Source organism: Thunnus albacares, chromosome 21, assembly GCF_914725855.1.
Source record: "Thunnus albacares chromosome 21, fThuAlb1.1, whole genome shotgun sequence".
NCBI classification, from domain to species: domain Eukaryota; kingdom Metazoa; phylum Chordata; class Actinopteri; order Scombriformes; family Scombridae; genus Thunnus; species Thunnus albacares.
Genome location: NC_058126.1, coordinates 25,175,895 through 25,199,477, shown reverse-complemented (window position 1 = coordinate 25,199,477; position 23,583 = coordinate 25,175,895). Strand labels below are relative to the sequence as shown.

Genomic DNA, 23,583 nt, shown 5'->3' with positions numbered 1-23,583 from the left:
GCCTCCCCTCCCATTCTCAATCTGTATAGCCATCTATACCTTCCTCTTTGTCTGGTCGGAACAAAAAGCTGCCTCTGCCTTATTTCATCTCTACGGATAAAACAGGCAGGTTGCATGGGACTAGTAATTGTTTTCTGAAGGAATGGTTGCAGAAGCCGCAGCTGTTGGCAAATACTACTTATGTTCAAATGTTCAGCAAGTATAACACAGAAAAACAACTACCACCAAGTGTTCTTCACAACCAGTTTCACCATTTTCACCACACAATTTAGTATCATATACCTATATGGGTCAGAGAATTAGTGCACATTGAAGGACATACTATTATCAGATTCATCATCAGAGTGGCTCTGGTGATCATGTGCACGTCCTGCTTGTCTAGTTAATGCAGAATGGACTAAAAGTGTGGCATGTTGATTTTAGGCTTGCAACTGATGATTTTCATTATCGATTAATCTCTTATTTTCTTAATTAATTGATTCATTATTTTTGTCTATAAAATGTCAAATAATAGTAAAAATATCCGTCACACTTTCTTAAAGCACAAGGTCATCAAATTGTTTTCTTTACCAGTAGCACTGAATCCTGACAGTTGACAAGCTGGAGATAGGGAATGTTTGGCATTTTTACTTAAAAAATTGCTTCAACAATTCATGAATAGTCACTGATTATTTTTCTGTCTATCAGCTAATGGATTCTTTGACTAATGGTTGCAGCTGTAGTAGCTTTTCAGGCACTCTCTTCGCTCGGTTTCCTGTTGTGTTGCCCAGTGTCAAGGGCAGTGTCTTGTATCTGTTCTTCTGACCCTGTTATAGCGTGAACCGCAGTCTGGTTTACACCACATCGCCAAGCTTTGGCTCCAGCTTCGACCTGCAAGGACAAACAATTCAGCAAAGCAGATAGCAGCCTTTCTGGTCTGCTCTGTGTTAGTGCAAAGGGGGGGAGGTTCATCTGGGTCCGGGGCAGTGGGCCCCTTTGTCCAACACACACACACACACACAAAGAACACATCTGGTAGGGACAAAGGGCTGACCATAATGGAGCTGGCTGGGTGGATGGGCGGTGGGGGGGGTGGGGTGGATAGGGCGGGTGGGGCCATGACCTATGGAAATGACTCTGGGAGCTGAAAGGTCCCACTGAAAAATGGGGAATCAACTCACACACACACACACTCAGAATGATCTAAGGAACAGAGTGGGGGCAGGGCAACATGTGGCCACTAACACTTAGGCCTGTGTGTGTGTGTGTGTGTGTTGGTATATTTTCATTCCTTCTTTCTTCTCTATTAATGTTTGACTTTAAGCATTAACAACATTGTGTTAAACATATATGAGGTGTCTGTCTGTCTGCGTAGACTCATAGAATGGAAGGTAAGTGCATACAGATTTTAAAAGCCTACATTTGTGTAAATACAATTAAAAGAAAATAATTATGTGTACTTAGCAGCCATGCCACCTTGTCAAAAAGACATGAATTGCACATGGCTGTGTTGGTTACCACTGTAGGCTCCTTTTGACAATTGCTGTGTTCAGAATGACAATAACAGTCAGAAACACAGTTTCCTCATTAATGTCAATGACACAGCTGCATTAATAATGCAGGGTTGTCACCACAAAGAACAAAAAAAAAAGCAGAATAATCTAGTCAAGTTAAAAATGGTAAAACCTCTGCTGCACTTCTAACACCATCTGGCAACTCACTACATTGGCCGTTTAAATATGAATCTACCACGTAGAATACCTTGTAGTTTTTACAGTATTGTTTGTTGTTAATCTAACAATCGCTGAGACGGAGGAGAAAACGATTGCCGTCATAAGCGGTCAAATGTAGGGTCAGTCCACATCATGCGGGCTAGAAGTGCTGCTGGTTTAAAGATAATCAGGTGAACGTGTGTGTTTCTGTCCTGCACAAATGTTGTTTCCAGGCTTCTGGTAATGTGTCGCACTTAGTTATTGGGACGTCAATATAACTGATTTTAAAAGTAATTTGTCTGCCGGTGTTGCAAATATTTCTGTGATCTTATCAAAGGGAAGAGTAGAATGGTAGAAACAAAACTGAAAAAAAACAGTGAAATTTTTATTATTAATAATAATAATAATAGTGGCGCAATGCCATTCAGGAGAGCCAATCTTTTTGCAGAGATTGTGGTTGCCATAGAGATGAAAGAAATTAATTCAGTGCACGTCTGGGGTGAGGAGAGAGGTGTGATATGTTCATGTGACTGCAGATTCAACAAGGTGTTGCTTGTAGAGCAGATAATAGAATTCTTTAGGTGAATGAGATTGTTGATGGCAGAGGGCAGAGTATTCATGGCAGATGAGGCCCTGCACTCTCACCTCACTTTTATTAAAGACATCATTATGTTTTTGTCATTAGGACCTTTTTATCAAAGATACTTATCAAATGATTGACATAGGACACAGACTATCAGTGCCTGGTGTCCCACTGCAGTCCTTCGACTATGCACTAACTACTAAACGATGAGGGAATATGTCTCACAGATGTTTTTATTGATGTTTCTGTGTCTCTTTCTCATGTGTCCTGATTGTGAAAAAGCTCTCAGTTTGTGACATTAGTCTTTATTGGCAAAATCCTACTTAGCAGCAGCTTCATCTTCAGGCGAGATGTACTCCTTTTTAAAAGGTTTAGCCAGGTTCAGAGGCACCCTGGCTGTGGATGAAGTGAGGGTGTGATGTGAGGTGGGTGACAGTTCAGTTGGGACCGATGTTTAATTCAGGATGGGCATTTGAAATGTCTGACGGCACAGCCCAGGGAAAGCAAAGCACTGAACATTTTGATTCTCATTCGGAGTGCCTCATATCAAACTTGGGGTTTTTATTTTTGTGGAGCTTGAAAACAAGACTTTGTTCCAAACTGGCACAGATGCCTCACCTTCCTCAGGGGTTTGTGTTTTTCTAAGTAGCTACTTGAAAACGTACCTTATTTGCTTTATTGAAAGGATATTACCCTCACACAGAGGGGTTTGAGACTAGTAACACTGTAAAGTGGACTCATAGTGAAATGATGCTAACTCCCTTCATCTCATCACAGTCTACTCTCTGTCCATGCCCCCTGACACTCAGTAGAAAGCTTAAACGAATCAATGCCTTCAAAGAGAGAAGACCTGTATTTGTAGGACATGGTTTGTTTTGACTGGTATCATTTGGGCCAAGTAGGTGAATCAAGAATGCACTGTGTCTGAATTATGGCCCATTTGTCAGACACTTGAAAAAAGTAGACTTTTAAAGCTCTTTGTTTTGGAACAACCCAACCCGGACCTGCATTATACTGAATTAGCCGGTGTGCTATTGGAGGAGCAGAAAAGGTGGAGCTGTATTGTGAGAACACAGTGCTGATGGTGTACAGCGTTACCAGGCAGCGTTGGTGCATACTGGCTGCTAAATAGACAGTTGACTGTGAACTTCACTGCTTGTAGGGCTGGGTATGGCACCAACCGAATTGCTTCAATACTATCGAGTATCAAACAATGCCTTGTCATTTAGTACCAAATTTTGATACGTAGCAGGAGTGAAGCTGTTCAGAACATCCAGCTGTAGCTTCTTAACATAAACACCAATGGAGGAGGCAGCAGCAGTAACAGGAAGTTGGACCAAAACAACTGTAATGAAATATCCAAGATGATGATATTGTCCTTCATTCGACATCAAAACAGTGGTGGTTAACTGGCGAACGGCTGAGAACAGTGTCTTGTGATGCTCAGCTAACGTTAGCTGTGTTTTTATGTTCATTGTTACGGTCACACAGAGACTGCTTTGCTATGTTAGTGGCCGTTCACCAGCCACCCAACCACCGCTGTTTTGATGTCAAACGATGGGCAATATCATCATCTTTGATATTTTAATACACCTTCATATTGCCGTAACTGCAGATTACGTGTTTTGCCTCAACTTGCTATGTTGTGAGCTGTTAACCCGGCTAGCATTAACAGACTACACAAAACAACTGCCAGGGGGCACACACTTGACCTTGTCATCAGTGACTCCGCCCCCATCAGTAAGCTATGGGTGTATGATCCGGGTGTGTCCGACCACAAGGTAGTCTCAATGGATTTGACATTCCTGTCACCCCCCTACTACACCTGAGCTTCATGCCTTTTCAGAACAGGAAAAGCATTGACCCAGCCATCATGATGGCCTCCAGCACATCACCTGCCCAGCTTCTGCATCAGTGGATGAACTAGTGGCACTCTACAATACATCTCCGAGCAGTGTCTTTGATCTTCATGCTCCTGTCAAGCTGCATGAGGTCAATTTTTCACACTCCCTAATTCACTCAAGAACTACGTAAAATAAAAACAGCTGGACATGTCCCGGACGACACTTCAGATGCTCTGGGCTCGCTGTCCATAAACATCAAAGGACTTACTCAAAGTCCCTTAAAGATGCTTGATCACAGTTCTACTCCAACCTAATTAATAACAATCCTGGCAACCCTAAGCATCTTTCTTTCCACCATAAATCATCTGTCTGGGAGCTGGCCATCTCTACTCCATTTTACTGGTGTCAGTCAGAGCCACATTGAGGAAAACCTCAGTAAGATGAAACCCTGTACTCGTCCCCCGGACCCTGTTCCCACAGATCATACATCCCCATTCTCAGCCCCCTTCTAACTGGTATCTGCCAGAAGTTCTTGCCAGCTACAGACCTATCTTCATCCTCCCTTTCCTGTCCAAGGTGTTGGAGAAGGTGGCTGCTTCAGAGCTTCAGAAGCGGCCACCATAAACACAACAACCTGTTTGAAAAATTTCAGCCAGGTTTCCTTCAGTACACAACACTTAAACAGCTCAGCTCAGGGTTGTGAATGACGTGCTGATGGCAGCTGATGGCATCAGAATCCACTGTTACTAAAGAGGCTGTATTAAGACCATTTCTATGTCTTCTTGATGCCACATCTACCTTTCGGACTGACAAATATCCAGATCACTCCTGAAATATCAAAACTAGAGACTACCTCCCACACCTAGCACTCTACTCCAGACACGCATACTGTATGTATGCTGGCAGCAGGGTAATAGCCTCTCAGAGTGCAATCCCAGCATCCACCAGACTAGCCGTGGAGCCCACACATTCACCGGGAGTGAGCAGACTTCATTCTGTTTCATTCACAACCATTTCAGAAGATAATTCACTACAAACAAGTTTTCTTCACACAGAGGAAAGAAAACATCAACCATTTTAGTAGTAAATAGCTGAATCCTGCAGGGAAGAGAACAGTATTTCTCTCTGCAGGGTATTTTTCAACAACAGCAGCCTGAAAATCCCGCATCAAGTGCAGTTAAACTTTTTCACAATATTATTTGTTGTTATATTTGCTGGAGGCATTTATGTATTACTGAAACTGCCCCACGGGACACAGGCTGAGGGACACAAAGGCTCCCTAATACAAAGAACTTTTATTATCGTTTCTCAATAGAAAGTCAAATGGCTCAGCGCGAATCAGGGAACACAATTCCTTTTTCTCTATAAGCTCAAGTTTCTGTTATTACTACAAGGCTAGGCTGATGGAATTAATCTCAGTACGGATAGAAAGGCTGTAACAATGCACCACATATAACACCAGTGCAAGCATAGAGGACATAAGTGCATAAAGAAGAAGAGTACACAGCTCCACATACCATACAATACAATTAGACCAACTTGTGTGTATTAATCAGCTACACAGCTTTGGTGAAGACGCTCCTTTTTATTTACCTGTATCTACTGCCAGAGAGGAGACGTGGAAACAGATGGTGAGCTGGGTGGAGAGGGTCATCCATGATCTTGATTGCTGGTGAGATGCTGTGTGTGTGTGTGTGTGTGTGTGTGTGTGTGTGTATATATAGAGTTTGCAGCCCATGATCTTTGATGCTCTGGCGATAATTCTGTCCGTTTTCTTTATTGTGTGCTTAGATGTGTATCCGTACCAGACAGTAATCGATAATGACAGGACGCTCTGGGTTATGGCTGTGTAAAATTGAAGCAGTAGACCTTGCCTGACTCTGTTTTTTTCTGAGTCGTCTCAGGAAGTAGAGTCTCTGTCGGGCTTTTTTTTTTTTTTTTTTCCATTCGATGGTTAGCGTTGAAGTCCCATTTCAGGTTGTTGCTGATGTGTGTGTGTGTGTGTGTGTGTGCCAAGAAACTTGAAGGGAGTCAGTTATTGTAATTGGCCGTCAATGTGGATAGGCGCTTTTATTGATTGTTTTGTTTTGAAGTCGATGGTCATTTCTGTAGTCTTTTTTTTTTTTCCTGTTCAGATCCAGGTCATTTTCCCCTGCACCAGTTGACTGACTTCTCCAGCCTGTAGGCGTCTTCATCGTCTCTTGAGATCAGTCCTACCGTCGCCGCGTCGTCCACGTATTTCAGAATCCTGACGGAGTGTGATATCGATCTGAAATCACTGGTGAGGGAGGGGGGGGAAAGAGCAAACGGGGGACAGAAAGCGTCCCCCGTTGCTCTTCAAGGTGTCAAGCACCGAGCTGCGTCTGTTTTCCTCTACTGTGACACACAGCACAGGACAAAACGTCGGGTCATTATCGAGCGGGTATCTTGTACTCTGATCCTTCATTTCAAAAAAGAATTTCAAGTCTCAAAGAGCTACAGAGCTTGCTTGCAGCTTGTTCACCATTATTCTTAAGTAATCATCACCAGCATATTGATGATTAGAAATAGGCCTATATCAAACTTTGTGTAAAGGTTTGGCTGAATGGAACAGGGAGGACTGGCCCTCCGTTTTCTTCTGCAGCACTTCATCCTCTCCTCTGTGCTGCATAAAGCCTGAGCACTGAACGCCAGATAATTCAATTACTGCCTTGGACGTTTCAAGGCTGTGTGAGTGTGTGTGTGTGTGTGTGTGTGTGTGTGCATTCACCAAGTATGTGTAACTTTATGTTTTTTGCGTAGGGGTTATAGAATTGAATTGCTATTGATTTGTGCAATGTGAAGCCATTGTTTGTTGCCGCTCTTTCCTTCCTGCCCTCCTGCCCTCAGCTGTGAGTCGATGTATTAGATTAAACTTTATCCTCTCTTTTCATTTGAAGCGTCTCCGGGGGCTTTCTCAATGCTGCGCTGTAGCCACTTAAAGCCCGGCCAAGGCAATCCATCTTTCTTTCCTTCACTTTTTCTCTTCTCCTCCTCAACAACATTACAATAATGGCTTATTCAGCCTTAATCTGATTGTCCAGGATGGCATCAGGTTCATTGAGAGGAATTACACACGTCCAGCGACTGCACATGACATGCCTCCGTGGTGTATGTATGTGTGGATACGTTCAGAATGTTGAAATGAATCGAGACAGGTTGCAGCTCATACCTGACGTTAGACTGTGTCTGAACCCGGATGCGGATCGGCCGTCAGAAATGTCAGGGTACAGGTTCCACATTATTGGAAAGTTCATTATTGTTTGACTTGCTGTGGTATGGCTTCCTAACTAAAATAGAAGTTATTTTATTGTTTGGCATATTTTTCAGATGTCATGGCAGTGTACTAAAATGTTCCCAGCTCTCTCAAAGTAGAATGCCAATTAGTCTTGTGGTTCTGCCCTCACTGCGCCTGTACTATCTCTACTCCTCTCTCCACCTACTTATGTGATAACTGAATAAAACCACTGTCAGCCTTTCTGTTTCTATTTAGAATATTTAGAATAACACTTTGCTTTTCCATCAGTCAGACTACTGTGTAGTTGTTGGTGAAGAACATGGCAGTCAGCAGGGCAGCGGTATTTTAAGCATGTTTTTTGGGCTTTATTTTAGCACTGCCTTAATGATTCCCTCCCCATCCCACAGGTAATAAATACACCGTAATTAAAAAATAATCAAGGTTCAAATGATTTGATACTCTAGTGTGGAAAGATACAGAATATCAGTTTAGAGCTACGTGTGTTTACAGCAGAGAGCAGGACGGAGGACAGAAGTCTCACTCCGCTGTTAGAAAAATGAAAACCCAACATTTAAACACTAAAATACAAAGTAAACGTGTTGACCTCTTCAATCTGAGTGAGAACAAAGAAAGAAGCAGCACATTCATAAACTGTCATGTTACAAAGTTACTCAGTAATTTTATTAACATATGATTTTAGTTTGACAGTTTGCAGTTTTGGCTGGGATTAAAGGGTTAACTTTAAGTTTGCACTGAATCACAGAGCAGTTATGTTGCAGTGCTCTCTGAAGCTTTCAAGCATGTTGCTCTGATGTCACAGCCAGTAATGTCCATCAGCTGGGAAATGAATTACCTACCGTGACATCAGTGATGGGAGCTTGACAGCACACTGTTACCAAATGACTATCCGGCCCTTAATACCACGAACCAATTATATAGGCTATGTTCTCCCCCTTCAGGATCTGGACATGTTTGATTTGTTGAGTTGATTTACTCAGTTGAGTGTAATTTCCAGTGTTTCCCCTCAAATTGTACAGGCCTGCTGGGCCTCCAGACCAACGACAACCCCCACCAGGCCAAAGACATGTTTTTTTTTACAGATGTTCCGATACCATTTTTTTCTACAACCTTTACCAGTTGTATACTACTAACCCTGTATGGATGGGATATGATTGCTATCTTTCGTGTTATGCGTCTCCCAAAAGTTCATAAGGTTGCTGGTGTTGAAACCGGCAACACTAGCACCGCCCCTCAAAACTAAAGCCTTGCATACTGTACATGTTGCCTTTTCACTGGTGGGACTTTCCACTGCAAATATTGCCAAATCGCTGACATTTTGTTAAAGGGTAACGTTTTATTTACTGGAGATCAAGTCTTCTTTGTCACACTAAAACAGTTGTTGCTACACAGCTGGCTGTGTAGGCTGCTGTTTTGGAGCAACGAAGAAGAACTGATTTCTGGAAAAACTGCAGTTTTATCAGGGTGTGAAACTACTTTAATGTTTATTAATAAATTGCATGGTATCAGGTTGGTACATAGACTTGCGTACTGGCTGATAGCTGATTTTAGAAGTATCTCAGGCATTTCCAATACTGGTATCACCACAACTCTTATTTTTTCCTAAAGCCAAAAATTACGCCAGATATCCTGAAAAAGGTTAAGAAGCGTGTGCTCAATTGTGAAAAATGAGTAATTTGTGAGGTGAAAGCAGCTTTCTTTCTGACAGGCATGGTGGAGTCTGGTTTGGGCTACTTCTGTGTCAGACACATACACTCCTCACACAGGACGGGTTGTTTTTACTGATTCTGTTGATTATTCCAGCAGTTAAACCCTGCTGTCACCGCTCCAAATGAAGAAAATCCCTCCAGACGACACCAAGTTCCCCAAACAAGCCAAACGCGCTCCGACAAACAAACCTCCAAACTAGCTGTCTGGAGGGAAACTGACAACAAATACGGGAAATAACAAAACCAGATCTCCGTCTGGAAGCAGGTTAAATAACAGGCAGGAGCTCCGGTTAGAACTGATATCATAGTGTGAGCAGGAGCTGAGAAAAGAAGCTCCGCGTGTCACCAACTCTTGGCGTGTTATTTACCTCATTTATGTGCACTCATTTAGTTTCAGCTCCGTGTGAGAGTCTGAATGTCTGAAATTGAGGCCAAAATATCTCCCTTTTTTTTTGTTTTTTTTTTAAAGGAACCCAACGTGAACCTCAGATCTGGATCAGTGCTCCAGTGTTTTGTCACCTGCTAGAGAGTTGAGGTTCCTCCTGACCACAGCCAGCCTGGAGGCTTTTATTTATCTGCTATCACAGATTGTATTTCTTACATGTGTGGGACTTGCACAGAGATCATTTCCTGTATTTCTTCATTTGGGGAGACAAGCAAACAAACTACTTGTGCAAGTTAAATGTCCTCAGAGTGGAGTTTGGGACAGTCTTTGGTTTGAAGCACACGAGTGGTCTGCTGCAGTGATTTCTGGAGTTGATGACGCTGGTGAAAAGTATAATATAGTAGAAAAGAAGAATCTGTTTTTTTTACAGAAATAGCTGAGAGGTAAGAGTTGAGAACAGTGCAGTTCTACTCATTACCTAACTAGGCCTAAATCCTGTAAAGCATGGCCAGACCCCTCCCATCACTCCTACCTGACAGTCAGACTTGCTTACACTGTCCTATTTTGATACCTGACACACCTCTTGGTGTGGGAGACTTTTAGTAAACATGAAAACCTGCCAAACTCTGCTTCTAAGTGCTGCTCACAAGACGGATCATGTAGGCTGTCGGCTTATGGATGGCTGGCCAGTAGTTTTTCAGAGAAAGGCTTGGAGTGTTTGCTTTTCTCCTGAGTGCACTAGTTTTAAGCAGCGCTTATAACGCCTGTGTGCACTAGGCTCTCGGTGTAGCTGGGGACTGTGTTTTTGCCTGAACATTATGGGCTATTGCATGCAGATTGATGGCAGAAAAATACAGTTTAAGTTTACACCTTGGACGGAGCGGTAAATATTTTCTGAAACTACTTTGCCTAAGTGTATTTCACGCAAATGCTGGTTCACGTTAAAGGTCTGGAGATGTAAAGAGTTGTTTTGTGTAAAGAAGAAGAATAGTAGCTCAGGAGGAAGCAGAGGCACCAGGAAGGCAACAAGCAGTATTGTTGTTAAAGTGTAGATGTGTAGAAGTATTTTCAGATATTCCTTATACACAGGTTGGCTGTATGAAAGTCAGTCACTGTATCCCTCTTCATGCTTGTCTCTGGTGCACATTTACATCAGTGTTAACATTCATTGATTGAATGACTCATTAACCGACTGGCTTTTCTGCATTGTTAAAATGTTATAAGTGATTTCCCTTTGTCCTATAAATCAAGATAAGCTGAGAGCCTGCTCTGTTTTTAAATTATATATCTGGCTTTACCAGTGGTCTCCAACCTGTTTTACAATGAGAGCCACTTGAAAAATGCAATCTGTAGACAGCTGCTGTGTTTTCCCTTGATTTTTATTAAAGACATGTTCTCACGCTGCATATTCAGCTAGCAAGCACACATGCCATAGATTTGAATCAGTAACACACATCGCAATACCTTCCATATGACTGTAAGGGTAGTATAAAGAAATAAGGAATAGTTTCAAGTGTACATAGGGCTGTCGCAATATTGCTATACCCGCGCTATTGATTAGCCAACTGCAAGGGATGGTGAGCAACCGCCACAACCGCTATGTTCACGTTTCTCTGACGGGTTGGTGCTCGGTAGGTAAAACACATCTGTATGAATACTTGTCTCAGTTTTATGTTTAAACTCTCTCGGGTCACCGCGTCATTTAACCTGCGAGGTGAAGTAGTTTTCCACCAATCATACAATCTAAAGGCGTGTCCAGCCAGACTCCATTCATAAATCCCAGGTTTAAAGGGACTCGTTGTTTCCTGCCACAACACAATTTAATGTGCTAATACCGCATATGACTGTACACTGCGCTGTCCAGCCACCCTAAATCACTGCGACGGCCCTGTGTGTACACTTTACAAACTGTGTAGATCAGTCACTCCAGGAAGAACATTTTCAAAATCCAATGGCATTCCAGCCAAATTCCACCCTTGGGTGTGTGGGACTCAAGTCAGCTCCGCTCCACATGTGAAACACTCTGGCAATAGGAAATAGAAGCTTTCCAGACAAGGATATCCTTACATTATTTTTTTTCAAGTGTGTCTTGGCATGCTCGGTGATATTGAGCACCGATGGCTATGAAGGAAGTCAGGGGGCAAGGGGAAGGAAATTCCTTTCACTTTATTTTCTTTCTTCTAAGTCTTTCGCTTTTCTTTCGCCGTCCGTCTCTGCTGCTGCTGCGCCGCATACACACGGAGGACGCAGCTCCGCCCCACGCTGAGAAAGGGATAGGTATCGTTATCGGGATATGAAATGACCTAATATTTGGTCCTATTGCCGAGCTCTGGATGGAAGTATATGACGGCCATTCACATGCTCAATTAGGCTATGTCTCATAACTTGTTGCAGCAATTTTTTGGGTTGATACCATTTGTTATACAGATTTGGTGCAAAATTGAACCATTTTCAACCCCTCAAGAATTGATTAAAATGGTGAAAAACCCATCTGAAATACCACATTAAGACACCGAGACCTTGAGGAACACCACTGAAAATTTCATGCTGTGATTTGGTAAAAACTTTTGACATTTGGAGATTTCTGTAAGAGCTGCATTTTTCAGCGATCGGGTGGTGAAATAGCTCAGAAATCCCCCTACTGTCAATAAATCTAGGAAAGCCATAGATCCTCTGAACGCCCTCGGTCTCTAGTTTGTGGTTGTAAAGTTTCATGAGGCTGTGATTATCCTAGAGGTCACAATAGGTCATTTCATACAGTGAGGTCAAGTTTCACTACAGTGAATGGTTACTACGGGGACTGACATCATCACACATGCAGTCTCAGCTTTCTAGTCATAACCAGTTTATGCAATTCCAAGACTGTTCAGGAACCCCAGTGTGCAGAAATGTTCATATACACCATTTTTAGAATAGGTGAAAATAACACATTTATAGTGCTTGTAAAAAGCTGCATGGTTTTTGGGGAGACTCGTGGGTACCTATTGAACCCGTTTTCATTCATATATCTTCAGGTGTTTTTCCCCTCTCCAAAATTCCATCTAACTTTTGGAGCTCTGCTTAGCTCCCTGCCCATATCATCACTCTAGTTTGAAAAGTGAGGCTGCTACAGCCTCTGACAGACAGTAATGTCAGCTGGACGCAGGTGTCCTTGGGGTGTTTAAGAGGTTAACATGGTCTGTTAGTAGGCTGATGTTTGCAGCAGCAGGTTGATCTCAGGTCAGGGTTTTTTCCCTCTACTGACTCTCTGTCATAACATATTCCATTTGAAATTCTCTTATACGAGTGTGTGTGTGTGTCTAACCCTCTGACAACAGTATGGGTTGGTTTCATCTCACAGCCATCTCTGCCTTATTGCTGCGCTGTCTCCACCTGACACTGCCCACAATACAACAGACAGTTGTAACTAACACACTGTCACTAGCTTTGAGCACAGCAATCACAGGTATTTGGTCAATAACTGTGCAGTAGCTGATACTCCAGCCACACATAGAACTAACTGACACATTGTTGGTTTTAGTCTTTTTAAGGGACTTACAAGTAAAATATAGAATAACACCACCCTTATCCTTAAAGAAAATGTACAGCCCCTTATTACAGCAATATTATTATTACAGAGCAACATTATCATTCATGTGGAGTCGTGTTTGTGTCCACCTGGTGAATCTAAGTCCAATATTCACTCTCTTTTAGCTGTTTTTCTACCAACTCCTGAGGGAAATATGTGTCTCTTTAGCTGCTAAATACTCCACTATGTTCACCAGCTAGTCTACAGCTAACTGTGTCTGTCTGCCGTTTGATGCTGAGCAGATATTGTACAGTAGGTTTTTTTTTTTTAAACAGCTGCCTGCAGCCAAAAACACTATGAAAGTGAACCAAAACAGTAAAACTGCAGCTAAACAATGAGCTGAAACTCACTATAAAGCTCCGTAAAGCCGCCATAGAGAGCCGCAGAGTCACTGATAATTCTCTGTAGGTTCATCACTACCAGCCAGATGTCTCACATTACACATTGTCATCTGACACATTTTTATTCTAAAAAAAAAAAAATGTCACTTTGCAATCTTACAAGGTGAAACCTGTAACATTTCTTCATCACTTTCAACCACGACACGAGTCTGGAGTGAATGCTGTTAAAGTGCTGTGAAGGCTGCAGCAGCACGAGGCAAAACACGCAGAGAGGAATCATCTCAACCCTCATCTCTTATGCACAAAGCCATGACTGGGGAAAAAAAAAAAGCCGCAAATGAGACGATTTGAAGCTGTTCAGAACCTTTGCATATCAGATCACTAAAACTATTTATGTATTAATTCTATATTAAATATGTACTATGTATAAATGATGTAAAAGACACCTAGGTTCTGAGACGGTTGAAGACAGACTGATGATTACGGTGCTTTTGATTAACTGAGGATTTATCTGCGGTTCTGTTCCCAGTTTGAAATAATTGCAGGAGTACATGACGAAGCCTAACATGAAGGATCTAAAGCAGCGGTTGTGAGCTCTGGGAAAAGCAAGTAAAAATAGATAAAGTAGGATCTGGTGGAGTGTAGCACCAGCGTCTACACACTATAATACAAATAGTGAATATACAGTCACTGCCTTCCATTGCAGAAACACTTGCAGTAACAGTAGTGGTAGTACTCCAGCTGCAACAATTATTCCATTGCACCAGATTAGGGACAGAAACGTTCCCAGAGTAGCAGGAGAATCAGACAGAATCAAAGTCCTGGGGGGGGGGGTCACAGGTCCAATCATAGTCACCAGACCTCCTATCATATAGACAGACACCTTTTAAACTGCAAAAGGGAGACACTTAAAAATCAATTTCTCCTCTTAAGTATTCCTGTTTGTAGATCGAACCCTGTGGAGGAAAAAAAAAACCCCAATGAATTATTGATGCAAACTTTGATCCGTCAGACTAATTTTGTTCACCCCAGCCTGTTCAAATGTCTCAGCCTCTGGCTCTATCAAACATCTCTGTGCCTTTATATGAAGTAGATAGGAACCGCACCAAGACATGATTATCATTAAAACCTCTCTTTATGTCGCCCTGATAAAACTAATGAAAAGTGAGAGAGGGAAGCCGGAGGGAGAGCCCTGTTTAGAATTGTTTGGTTTCACTTCATTGTCTCCAAAAGTGACATGAGTTTGGTTGTGCTGTTAGTTTGGTTTCCCGCCGCAATATCCATTTAAAACAAAGCCAAATAGACTGTCACTAATGCAGCTTTGCACACCTGCTCTTATTCATGGAATTGTTTGTATTTGAATGTATGTTTGATGTTGTTTGTGAGCCCCTTACCTAAGACAAATTTCTATCATTATGTAATGGACAATTAAGTTTTTGGAGTCTTGAACTACTCTTCAACAACTTGCAAAATAGTCTTAAAGAAAGAAAAAGAATCATTAGAATATTCAGCAGCCAGCAGTCGTTTCTCTGTTCTCTGTTTAAGAGCGGCTGAGATTGGCACTAAAATGACAGTAACATGTCCACCTTTAAAGGTCAGTCCACCTTAAGTGAGCCTGGTCAGGTTAGGCTTCACTTTCCCAGCAGTCGGGGGAAGCAACAGATGAAATGTTTCTCGGTCTTGAGAAGCTGCAGCATTTATTTAAAGACACTCTGGAGCCTGCACCGTACATTTACTACCAGATGCTAATTTTTTCCTGCGCTCCGCTCACATTAACCGTCACTTCTCTGCGGCTCGCTCAACCACGCAGTCGCTACGCACACGCATTACGCACCGCCCTGTTCCTCAACGGAGCTACGCTTACTCCTATAACAATACCTTGTCCTTTTTGAAGGATGAGTAGAGGAAGGGTGACTCAAAACAATCCCACAGTAACTAGAGTGTATCATGCTCGCACAGAGCGCTCATAATTTTGCAGTGGCGGTGCGCCCGCCGCTACAGAATGAATATAAGGGAAACACTGCCTTTTACAAGTCCTTCCTATCAGCAGTCTGCTGAAAATACAACCTCCCGTCTCCTCTACTATGGTGCTTACTCAAAGCCTCATTCACCGCAGAAGGTGATTTGCATGAACTCAGGAGCCGCTTCCTCAGCCTCCAGAATAATGTCTTTACCCCGACAGTGTCGGAAAACACACACTGTAGAAATCCCACACCAGGCTCGAATGCAAACACATCCACAGTCAGGCAGATTACACTTAATTCATTTCATGCTCACATCCTGAAATATTGACCTGTACTGTCTGCAGCTTGTAGATTCCTTTTATTTGCTCTTGACACTTGTCTCAGCATTTTCCCTTCTATTGTTGTAAGAAGGCGAGAGGGGGGGGAGGAGGTCAGAAGGAGGGAGGGGGGGTGAAAAGAAAGAGTGGGATGTGGCAGGAGGGGGATGTAATTAAGGAGGGAGCACTAAGCGAGGAAGAGAGAGAGAGAGAGAGGGAGGGGTGGACGGAGGGATAAACGCGGTTCAGCCTCTAACCGGTGACGGGAGGCTTTGTAATGCATTGTACGTCTGTTGCCTGGCTACTACACAGCCCAGAAAATGGTGTTTTCATGGATGCATCGGTGGGGAATAACAGGAGGCAGAGCCAGATCGGTCGTAGGGTCTGAACTTCCAGATGTCACCGCCGCTCATTTGCATTTACTCGCATCGCAAACTCAAACAATCTGTAATTGAATAACGTCCATACTGAAAGCTAATATTTTGACTGATTTATCGGTCTAGTTTTTTACATTTATTTCATTAATCGTTCAGAAATAGTGAAAAACCCTTCATCACAATTTCCCACTAGACTGACTGAGCAGCATTTGAATAATCTATAACTTAAAATACTGCCTTCACCCAAGCACATCAATAAATCAGAGCTTTTTACACAGGCAGAGTCTAAACCGAACCACTGTGACACATCATGATTTCTACTGAAAGGCGTTGAGTGAAATGTAAAGATATTGAATATTGGCACTAAAGTATGGACAGTAAAAATATCAGCATAAGCCCTGTAAACTGGTGTGTTGAGAACCAGTGGACTTGTTCCTCTGTCTGCTCGGCTGATATATTTTTAGCTGGATGTAATATTTGGTGCACCTGTAGAGAAATTAATGTAGCTTCAGGATTCCTAAACAAGGTGAAGAGAGAGCCATTTATCTGAATTATTTGACATTCTCTGGATTAGACTTCAAGAATGAACAACTGGCCTACTTTCCCACTCTTCCCACTCCCACTCTTCCTCACTTGTCTATTTCACAGGCTATTGCGCTTTAAGCATGAAGGGGGAGAGAGTAGCTGGCGAAAAAGGCTCAGGCTGGCTTGTTGTAAGCTTTAGGGCTTCACTATACTGCGGATTGAAAATCAGATCCGACATGTTCTCAAAGGCGGCGCTGTATGCCAACGCCACACACACACACACCGCTGCTAGCGGAGCTCTTACCTACCTGCTGCACCAGAAGTCAACAAGTTGTGGTGAAGGAGATGATGCCGCGGAAACAGACGGTAAAAACCAAACTGGCTTCAAAGGCTCTGGGTTGCACGTGCACTCAAGACTTGTTGCCATATGACACACAGCACAGACCACAGCTTGGCATGTGACCGACGTGCATGCAGAGACCGTGTAGTTTAGAGGGGGGGGGGGGGAGTGTAACCCAGGTTATTATCTGTAGCTACATTTTACACATGTCCCCTAAACACCTCACATGCAGACTATCAGCAGACACTACAATTTACACATGTTCCATAAACGCCTCGCACGCAGTCTATCAGCAGACACTACAATTTACACATGATCCATAAACGCCTCACACGCAGTCTATCGGTAGACACTACAATTTACACATGATCCATAAACGCCTCACACGCAGACTATCAGCAGACACTACAATTTACACATGATCCATAAACGCCTCACACGCAGACTATCAGCAGACACTACAATTTACACATGTTCCATAAACGCCTCACACACAGTCTATCAGCAGACACTACAATTTACACATGTTCCATAAACGCCTCACACGCAGACTATCAGCAGACACTACAATTTACACATGTTCCGTAAACGCCTCACGCGCAGTCTATCGGTAGACACTACAATTTACAGATGTTCCATAAACGCCTCACACGCAGTCTATCGGTAGACACTAGCTAGGCAGCTGCACACAGAGAAGCCTTTAGTCCCCACTCAGTTACTGTAGAATGTGACTCAGACAGATTTTATTTACCTGGGTGGGTCTTAATCTACCTGGGCAGGCCACCCAAGTAGAGCCTATGTATGTATGACAACAATCCTCCAAGATGCCCAGAGCTGAAGCTTCCTCTCTCTCTTCTCGTTGTCAGTACCAAGCTGCTCTTTCCTGTTGGTTTACACTCAACCTCAGGAAGGTTGTGTGTATGTGTAATGTATAACGTAGCGCAGTATTTAACAGTGATGATTCTTTTGACGCGCTAAGCGCACCTGCAAGAACAGTAGCATTTGTTCTGTTGATGAGTATTGGCTATACAATCTAAAGCCTGATCTATTCCCAGCTCTTCCGTTCCCGGGGCGCACCAACTGATAACCTCGCCCCACTGTGTGTTGTTAAAATATAACATTTGTCTGTTTTAATTAGCTTCAATGGCGTTTATCGTCCTCCGGTGCATTACACCTGTGATGGGATGTCATCAGATAAAAGCTGCATCTAGGTTTCAGTATTGCTGTTTAGCTTTTCCTGCCACTACACATCCACACCTGATCCAAACCTTTAAATGATGATTTAGTTCTGCACTTCCGTAAAGTTGAGACAGGTTAAGCAGCAGCGGCAGAGATATTCTGACTTTAGTCCGTAGTATGCGGGGCGTTAACAACTCTTGGGACATTCCATAGTGCAACTCAGTAGCATCCTTCTTGTCTCTCAAATATCTACTTAAGCTTTGCAGGTGCTAATCATCTTCAAGCAGCAGATCTACTGTATATGTGTTTTTGTTCTTTTGTCCTGGTTTTTCTCATTCATGTTTTTACATTCTCAAGTCTGTAGTTCATAATGTATTTTGTCAAGTTGTTTTGCAGATGTTTTTTGTGTTTTATAAGGATATTAAATACACACACTTGTCATTGATGTGGTGACAGATACTTTGCTTTACTTTGATATGAGATTTAAGAAGAGGAGAGGATTCAGAATAGGAACACACACTAATGACGACACAACAATTCAGATACCATGCTTGCATAGATACCACACTATTTACACGCACACGCACGCACACACGCACACACACACACACACACACACACACTGAATAGTGCTCTGCCTTCACACTTGTTGAAACTCTCAGACTTGTGCTGCGTAACTACAGCCAGGCTGTGCTGATCTGTCCAAACACCTCCACCTCCCAGAGGAAGAGACACACACACTCTCCCACACCATATTAAAATAGGGCAGAGCAGCCTTGAGAGCAGCGAGGAGGGCAATTGGCCCATGTTGTGTGTGTGTGTGTGTGTGTGTGTGTGTGTGTGTGTGTGTGTGTGTGTGTGTGTGTGTGTGTGTGTGTGTGTGTGTGTGTGTGTGTGTGTGTGTGTGTGTGTTTAGTCTGGCTGTCTGCCTGGCGTCATTCTAAGCAGCATCTTAGATTAGTCCACCACATTCTGTCTGACCACATTGTTAGAGCCTGGCCTTGTGTCTCTCTGTCTTTTCATACTTCCTTCATCATATCATGTTTAGTGTCACCGGTCATAAATCTCTATTAAAACATCATTGTACTGAATCACCGAGGTCATGTCCAGTCTCAAAGTAACACTGCTTTGAATGAGTTAGTTGATGAAAATTTGCAAAAGTATTTTTTCACTTTTCATCCCTGCAGATGCTTTTGCTTTAATTTGTCCAGATTTTAAAAGATTTCTGCTGCCTCCCCAGTAAAATGCATGTGAAGAGAATTGTTTAGGTCGCAGGTGTCACTTCAAAAACTCTCCTTTGAATGAATGAGAAGTAAGTGTGTTGTTCACTAGTTGGTATAGCGTGCTTTATAGTGTTGCTGTGGGTTGTTCCTATGAGAAGTGACAGGAATAGTAAGAACAAAGAGCACTAGAGAGAAATTCAAACCCTGCTGACTGTCTTACCTCTGCACAGGTGTGAGGGTGTGAACGCTGGATTGTGGGTTTTGGAGACTTAGAGGAAGTGTGGGACACAGCTCCTCCAAGTCTGATGTCAGGAAAGTGTTGTGAAGCTATTTGACTCTCTGACAAGCAGTTCTGATGAAGCATACCTGCATTATTAATTAATACGTTTTAATTCATTTAAAGGCATGTTTCCTGATTTTTAACTACACTGTAGAATCACTGTAGTGACAAGCTAACGGGTAACTTCAGATTCCTTGTCATGGGAAGTGACATTACCACTAGAGGCAGGTGTAAAAGTGTTTGTTTTTGTTTTGTAATTTGGGTGAAATGACAAACAAGGAGCTGTGTTGTTTTGGGGGGATGGTTGCTGCAGGTACCAGCAAGAAAATGAAATAAAACACATCCACAGGGCTTTTCACCTCTACTTAAGATTAGCCCGCAGAAAAACACAGCATCGCTAAGTCAAACATGACTAATCATCAAGGACATTCTGCATCTCAACACATATTGAAGTGTTTTTTTTATCTCACGTGTTGTAGATTATTTATCAATAAACTCTTTTGTTCCAAGGTTCATTCTCTTAGCCTTTTGTGTTGCTGTGAGGATATCTAAAAGCGTGTTTGTTTCTTCTTAGAGCCTGCTTCAGTGTTGTGCAGTGTTATCTGCAGATGCTTCATTTGTGGAAACACTCTTAATTGGCCCTTCACACACACAGCAACACTCACTGACACTCAGTCCTGCTCTCACCGCTGAGAGGAAGAGAGAGCAGTCTTAAAAGAGAAAAAACTAAAAGCAGGCGGCTGTGCCCTCGGGGGAGCGTGCTATTATATGGATTATTGTCAAGCTGTTTCATAAAGAATGCAGTTGTTTGGGGACTGTGGCTGGGCAGTGAGATTTGGAATCTCTGCAGGTGACTGCTTTTTAATAAAAATCTTTCTCAAACTCTGCTGGCCGGAGCCAGGCCAGCTGCACTTGTACTAACTTTATGATGAAAGACAAACAAAAGAAGTGAGGAAGGAGGAATAATTGCTTTTGAGATTGTTGCTCTTGCTTTGATAACAGAAGTAATGGGTGTGTTTGTTTGTGTTCGTCTTCTTCCCATCTGCTGCTGACTCGTGTTTTGTTTTTGGTTTTTTTTTTTGTTTTTTTTGACTCAAAAACCAACAATCAGTGTCTGCATGTGTAGACCTGTCAGTCTGGTTAGCTCATGTCTGCCTGACATGAATCCATACAGGACTTCTGTCTCACTGAGAGAGAGATGATGAGACTAAACTGTGTCACAGTTTGCACTGATATTGTGATCACTTTCATAATCTTGTATGTAATGAAGCATGTGAAAACTGATATACAGTGTCTTCTGTGGCTCTGGAGGAGCTTTGTCAAGTCTGTAATATATCCCTGATGATGTCATAGTGATGTCATCAAGCATCTGTCAACATGTGCTGGGAGACTACTACTTTATATCAGAAAGTCTGTCCCTTAAAGATAGAGTCAGCAATTCTAATCCAGTACACTTTTTTGTCAAATTCAATGAATATCTCCTGGACAGAGACGCTGAGCGCAGGTGGAGTGAGAGGCGGAGAGTGTGGATGGACTGTTGTGCTCACATTAGACAGTATTTTTTTTTTCCACTCGTGATAAGGTGTGAGAGAGACAGAAGTGATTCTACAGCTGGCGAATTGCTCTGGATTCCACCATATTTCTCTTTTGGTCGTTGCCTTGGCAATGCGCATCCATGAATTTGGGAGGCGGAGCTTCTGAAGGAGCATAACGGACGGGATATATTTGTTTGGCCGTTTAATTCAAACGTCAACAGTCTTTTTCCAGAATGACTGACTCTACCTTTAATGTGTTTTTTAGGAGCAAGAGTAAATCTTAGAGGAACTGCTGCTAATATGTCAGGCCTTAAAGATGATGATAAAATGATCCTCCAAACATATTTTCAATGAAAAATCCAGAATCTGTGAATATGTCAATATTGTTCATTTTAAAAGTTGAAATGTTCGACACTTCATTGTAAAGTCCTTTCTCAGTGTTTGTGCACTGGAGGCTTCAAGTTTCTACATCACATTTGTGTAATTTGCATACTGGAACACGATTGGTTCCAAACTAGTTGTGATGTCACAAATCATGCTCATAGGTACAGGCCTATGAGACAGGTGAGCACAGAGTAACTTTCTGCACATATATCATTCTGCACAGAGAAGAGAACAACATCCAACTGAAGGAAGAAGAGGAACAACACATTTTGGAGTGTTGGGGGATTTTATTCTGAAGAGTGGAGCCAGAATTTAACAAAAGTCTATTCAGTTTTTTGATGTTTGTATAGGTAGCCCAGACAAGGTGGCTCACTTTGATTAAAACACTGTAGGAAACAGTAGTAGTAGTAGAGCTCAGGAACAGTAAGGCCATGTTCAGACAGACAAACAAACACAGCGAGGAAAAAGAGGAAAAAGAAGCTTTCCTCCTCTTCATTTCAATGAGACCACAGCGTTGGCACAGCGGGGGGTCCTGATGCAGACTGAGGGCTCGGACATCCAGCAAAAAAAAAAAAAACAAAAAAACATTGAATCTGCAGCTCAATGTGGAGTCATCTGGCAAGGTGCAACACATTAACACACAAGATGTAATTACAAAATCAATTCAACCTTCTAAACTCCTCCAGCATAACCGGTGTAGGTCAGAAGTGTTGCTTCCTGGGTGTATGATGAGTATCAGCAGGACACTTTGTGTTCCACTGACTGCACCGCTTCCCATAGGCAGACGCTCTTTACACACACACACACACTGTAACATGTGGAACATTTCAGTTGGTGTCTAGACAGCTGAGACACACCTAACAGTACAGTACAGTACAGTGTGTGTGTGTCGGTGGGACAGACAGGACTTATCTGTTCTGAAGGTGAGTCAGAGGAGACAGTGTCAGCTGGCTTTTATATAGCTGTCTGCTGTCTTCCACAGCTTGATCCGTCTCCTTTGCCTTCCTCCTGAGACGCCACCACAACATGCAGAGCACACACACAAACACACACACACACACACACACACACAGTTGCTGTTGTTTTGCTGTTGTAATTTTTTCACCTCCCTGTTTTTGCCTTCCTGGAATTCTCCTTCAGGCAATTCCATGAATTCCAGGAGTGGGAAGTCTGCAGTTGCATCAAAACTTGGATAACGTTATAACATTTTCAGACTGTTAGTGTATTTCTACCAGACACTTTTACTAGCAATTACTTAATTATTTATGGATTTACACCATAGGGCAGATTTCCACTGGTGTACCTTTCATACGGTTAATACCATCTGCCTGCGTGTGGATGTCAGACACTCTCAGCGCCTTTACACCACAGGCTGTGCGCCCGCCCTGTTAATTATTCAAAGGTCTTGTCTTAGAAGGTGTGTTATGTTTCTTTAACCTGGCCAGCCATGCATGATGTGTTTCTGAGCTGCACAGAGCTCTCTGTCTGTCCTGCGCTGGGGGCAAGGACACTATGGAGACACAGAGAGAGAGAGAGAGAGAGTGACCTGGTTTATTCATAGCACTCCATAACACTACTGCTAATGATTCGAAGCCTCAGGGATTGCTAAGCAGACCTCTCTTACATTAAACACATTCCTGACTCTGCTAGTGTCTGGCCCGCTCGGTTCCCAGTGTTTAAATGTGCTTAAAGGTGCTCTGACCTGTGGCTCGAGCAGCCACGATAACAACAACACATGCTTCAAATTGTCTGTGATTTCTGAAGAGGACTGGGCTGAGTTCATCTGAGTTGAAACTTAAAAGATATTCCAGGTAAAGTAGGGAAAAAAACAAGCTCTGTATTGTTGCTAGTGAGTAAATGAATATGAGGCTCTGATTTTTTTGTGTGTGTGTGTTGCGACAGGCTTTTTATGGAAAGGATGACTAAAGGGCCTGACTTCCCCTTCATAATGGAGTCTGCAGGACTGCAAACCAAAACACTATCAGATTCTTGGCTTTTTTTTCTGGAGTCAGCCATGTGCTCTCCAGCTGTACTACATCTGTGTGTGTGTGTGTGTGTGTGTGT

General features: G+C 42.7%; 1 protein-coding gene across 2 annotated transcripts in view; it reads left to right on the top strand.

Annotated features, from left to right (window-relative positions):
* tgfbr1b (transforming growth factor, beta receptor 1 b) overlaps positions 1-23,583 on the top strand; it is a 77,823-nt gene that overhangs the window by 16,634 nt on the left and 37,606 nt on the right. The window lies entirely within an intron of this gene.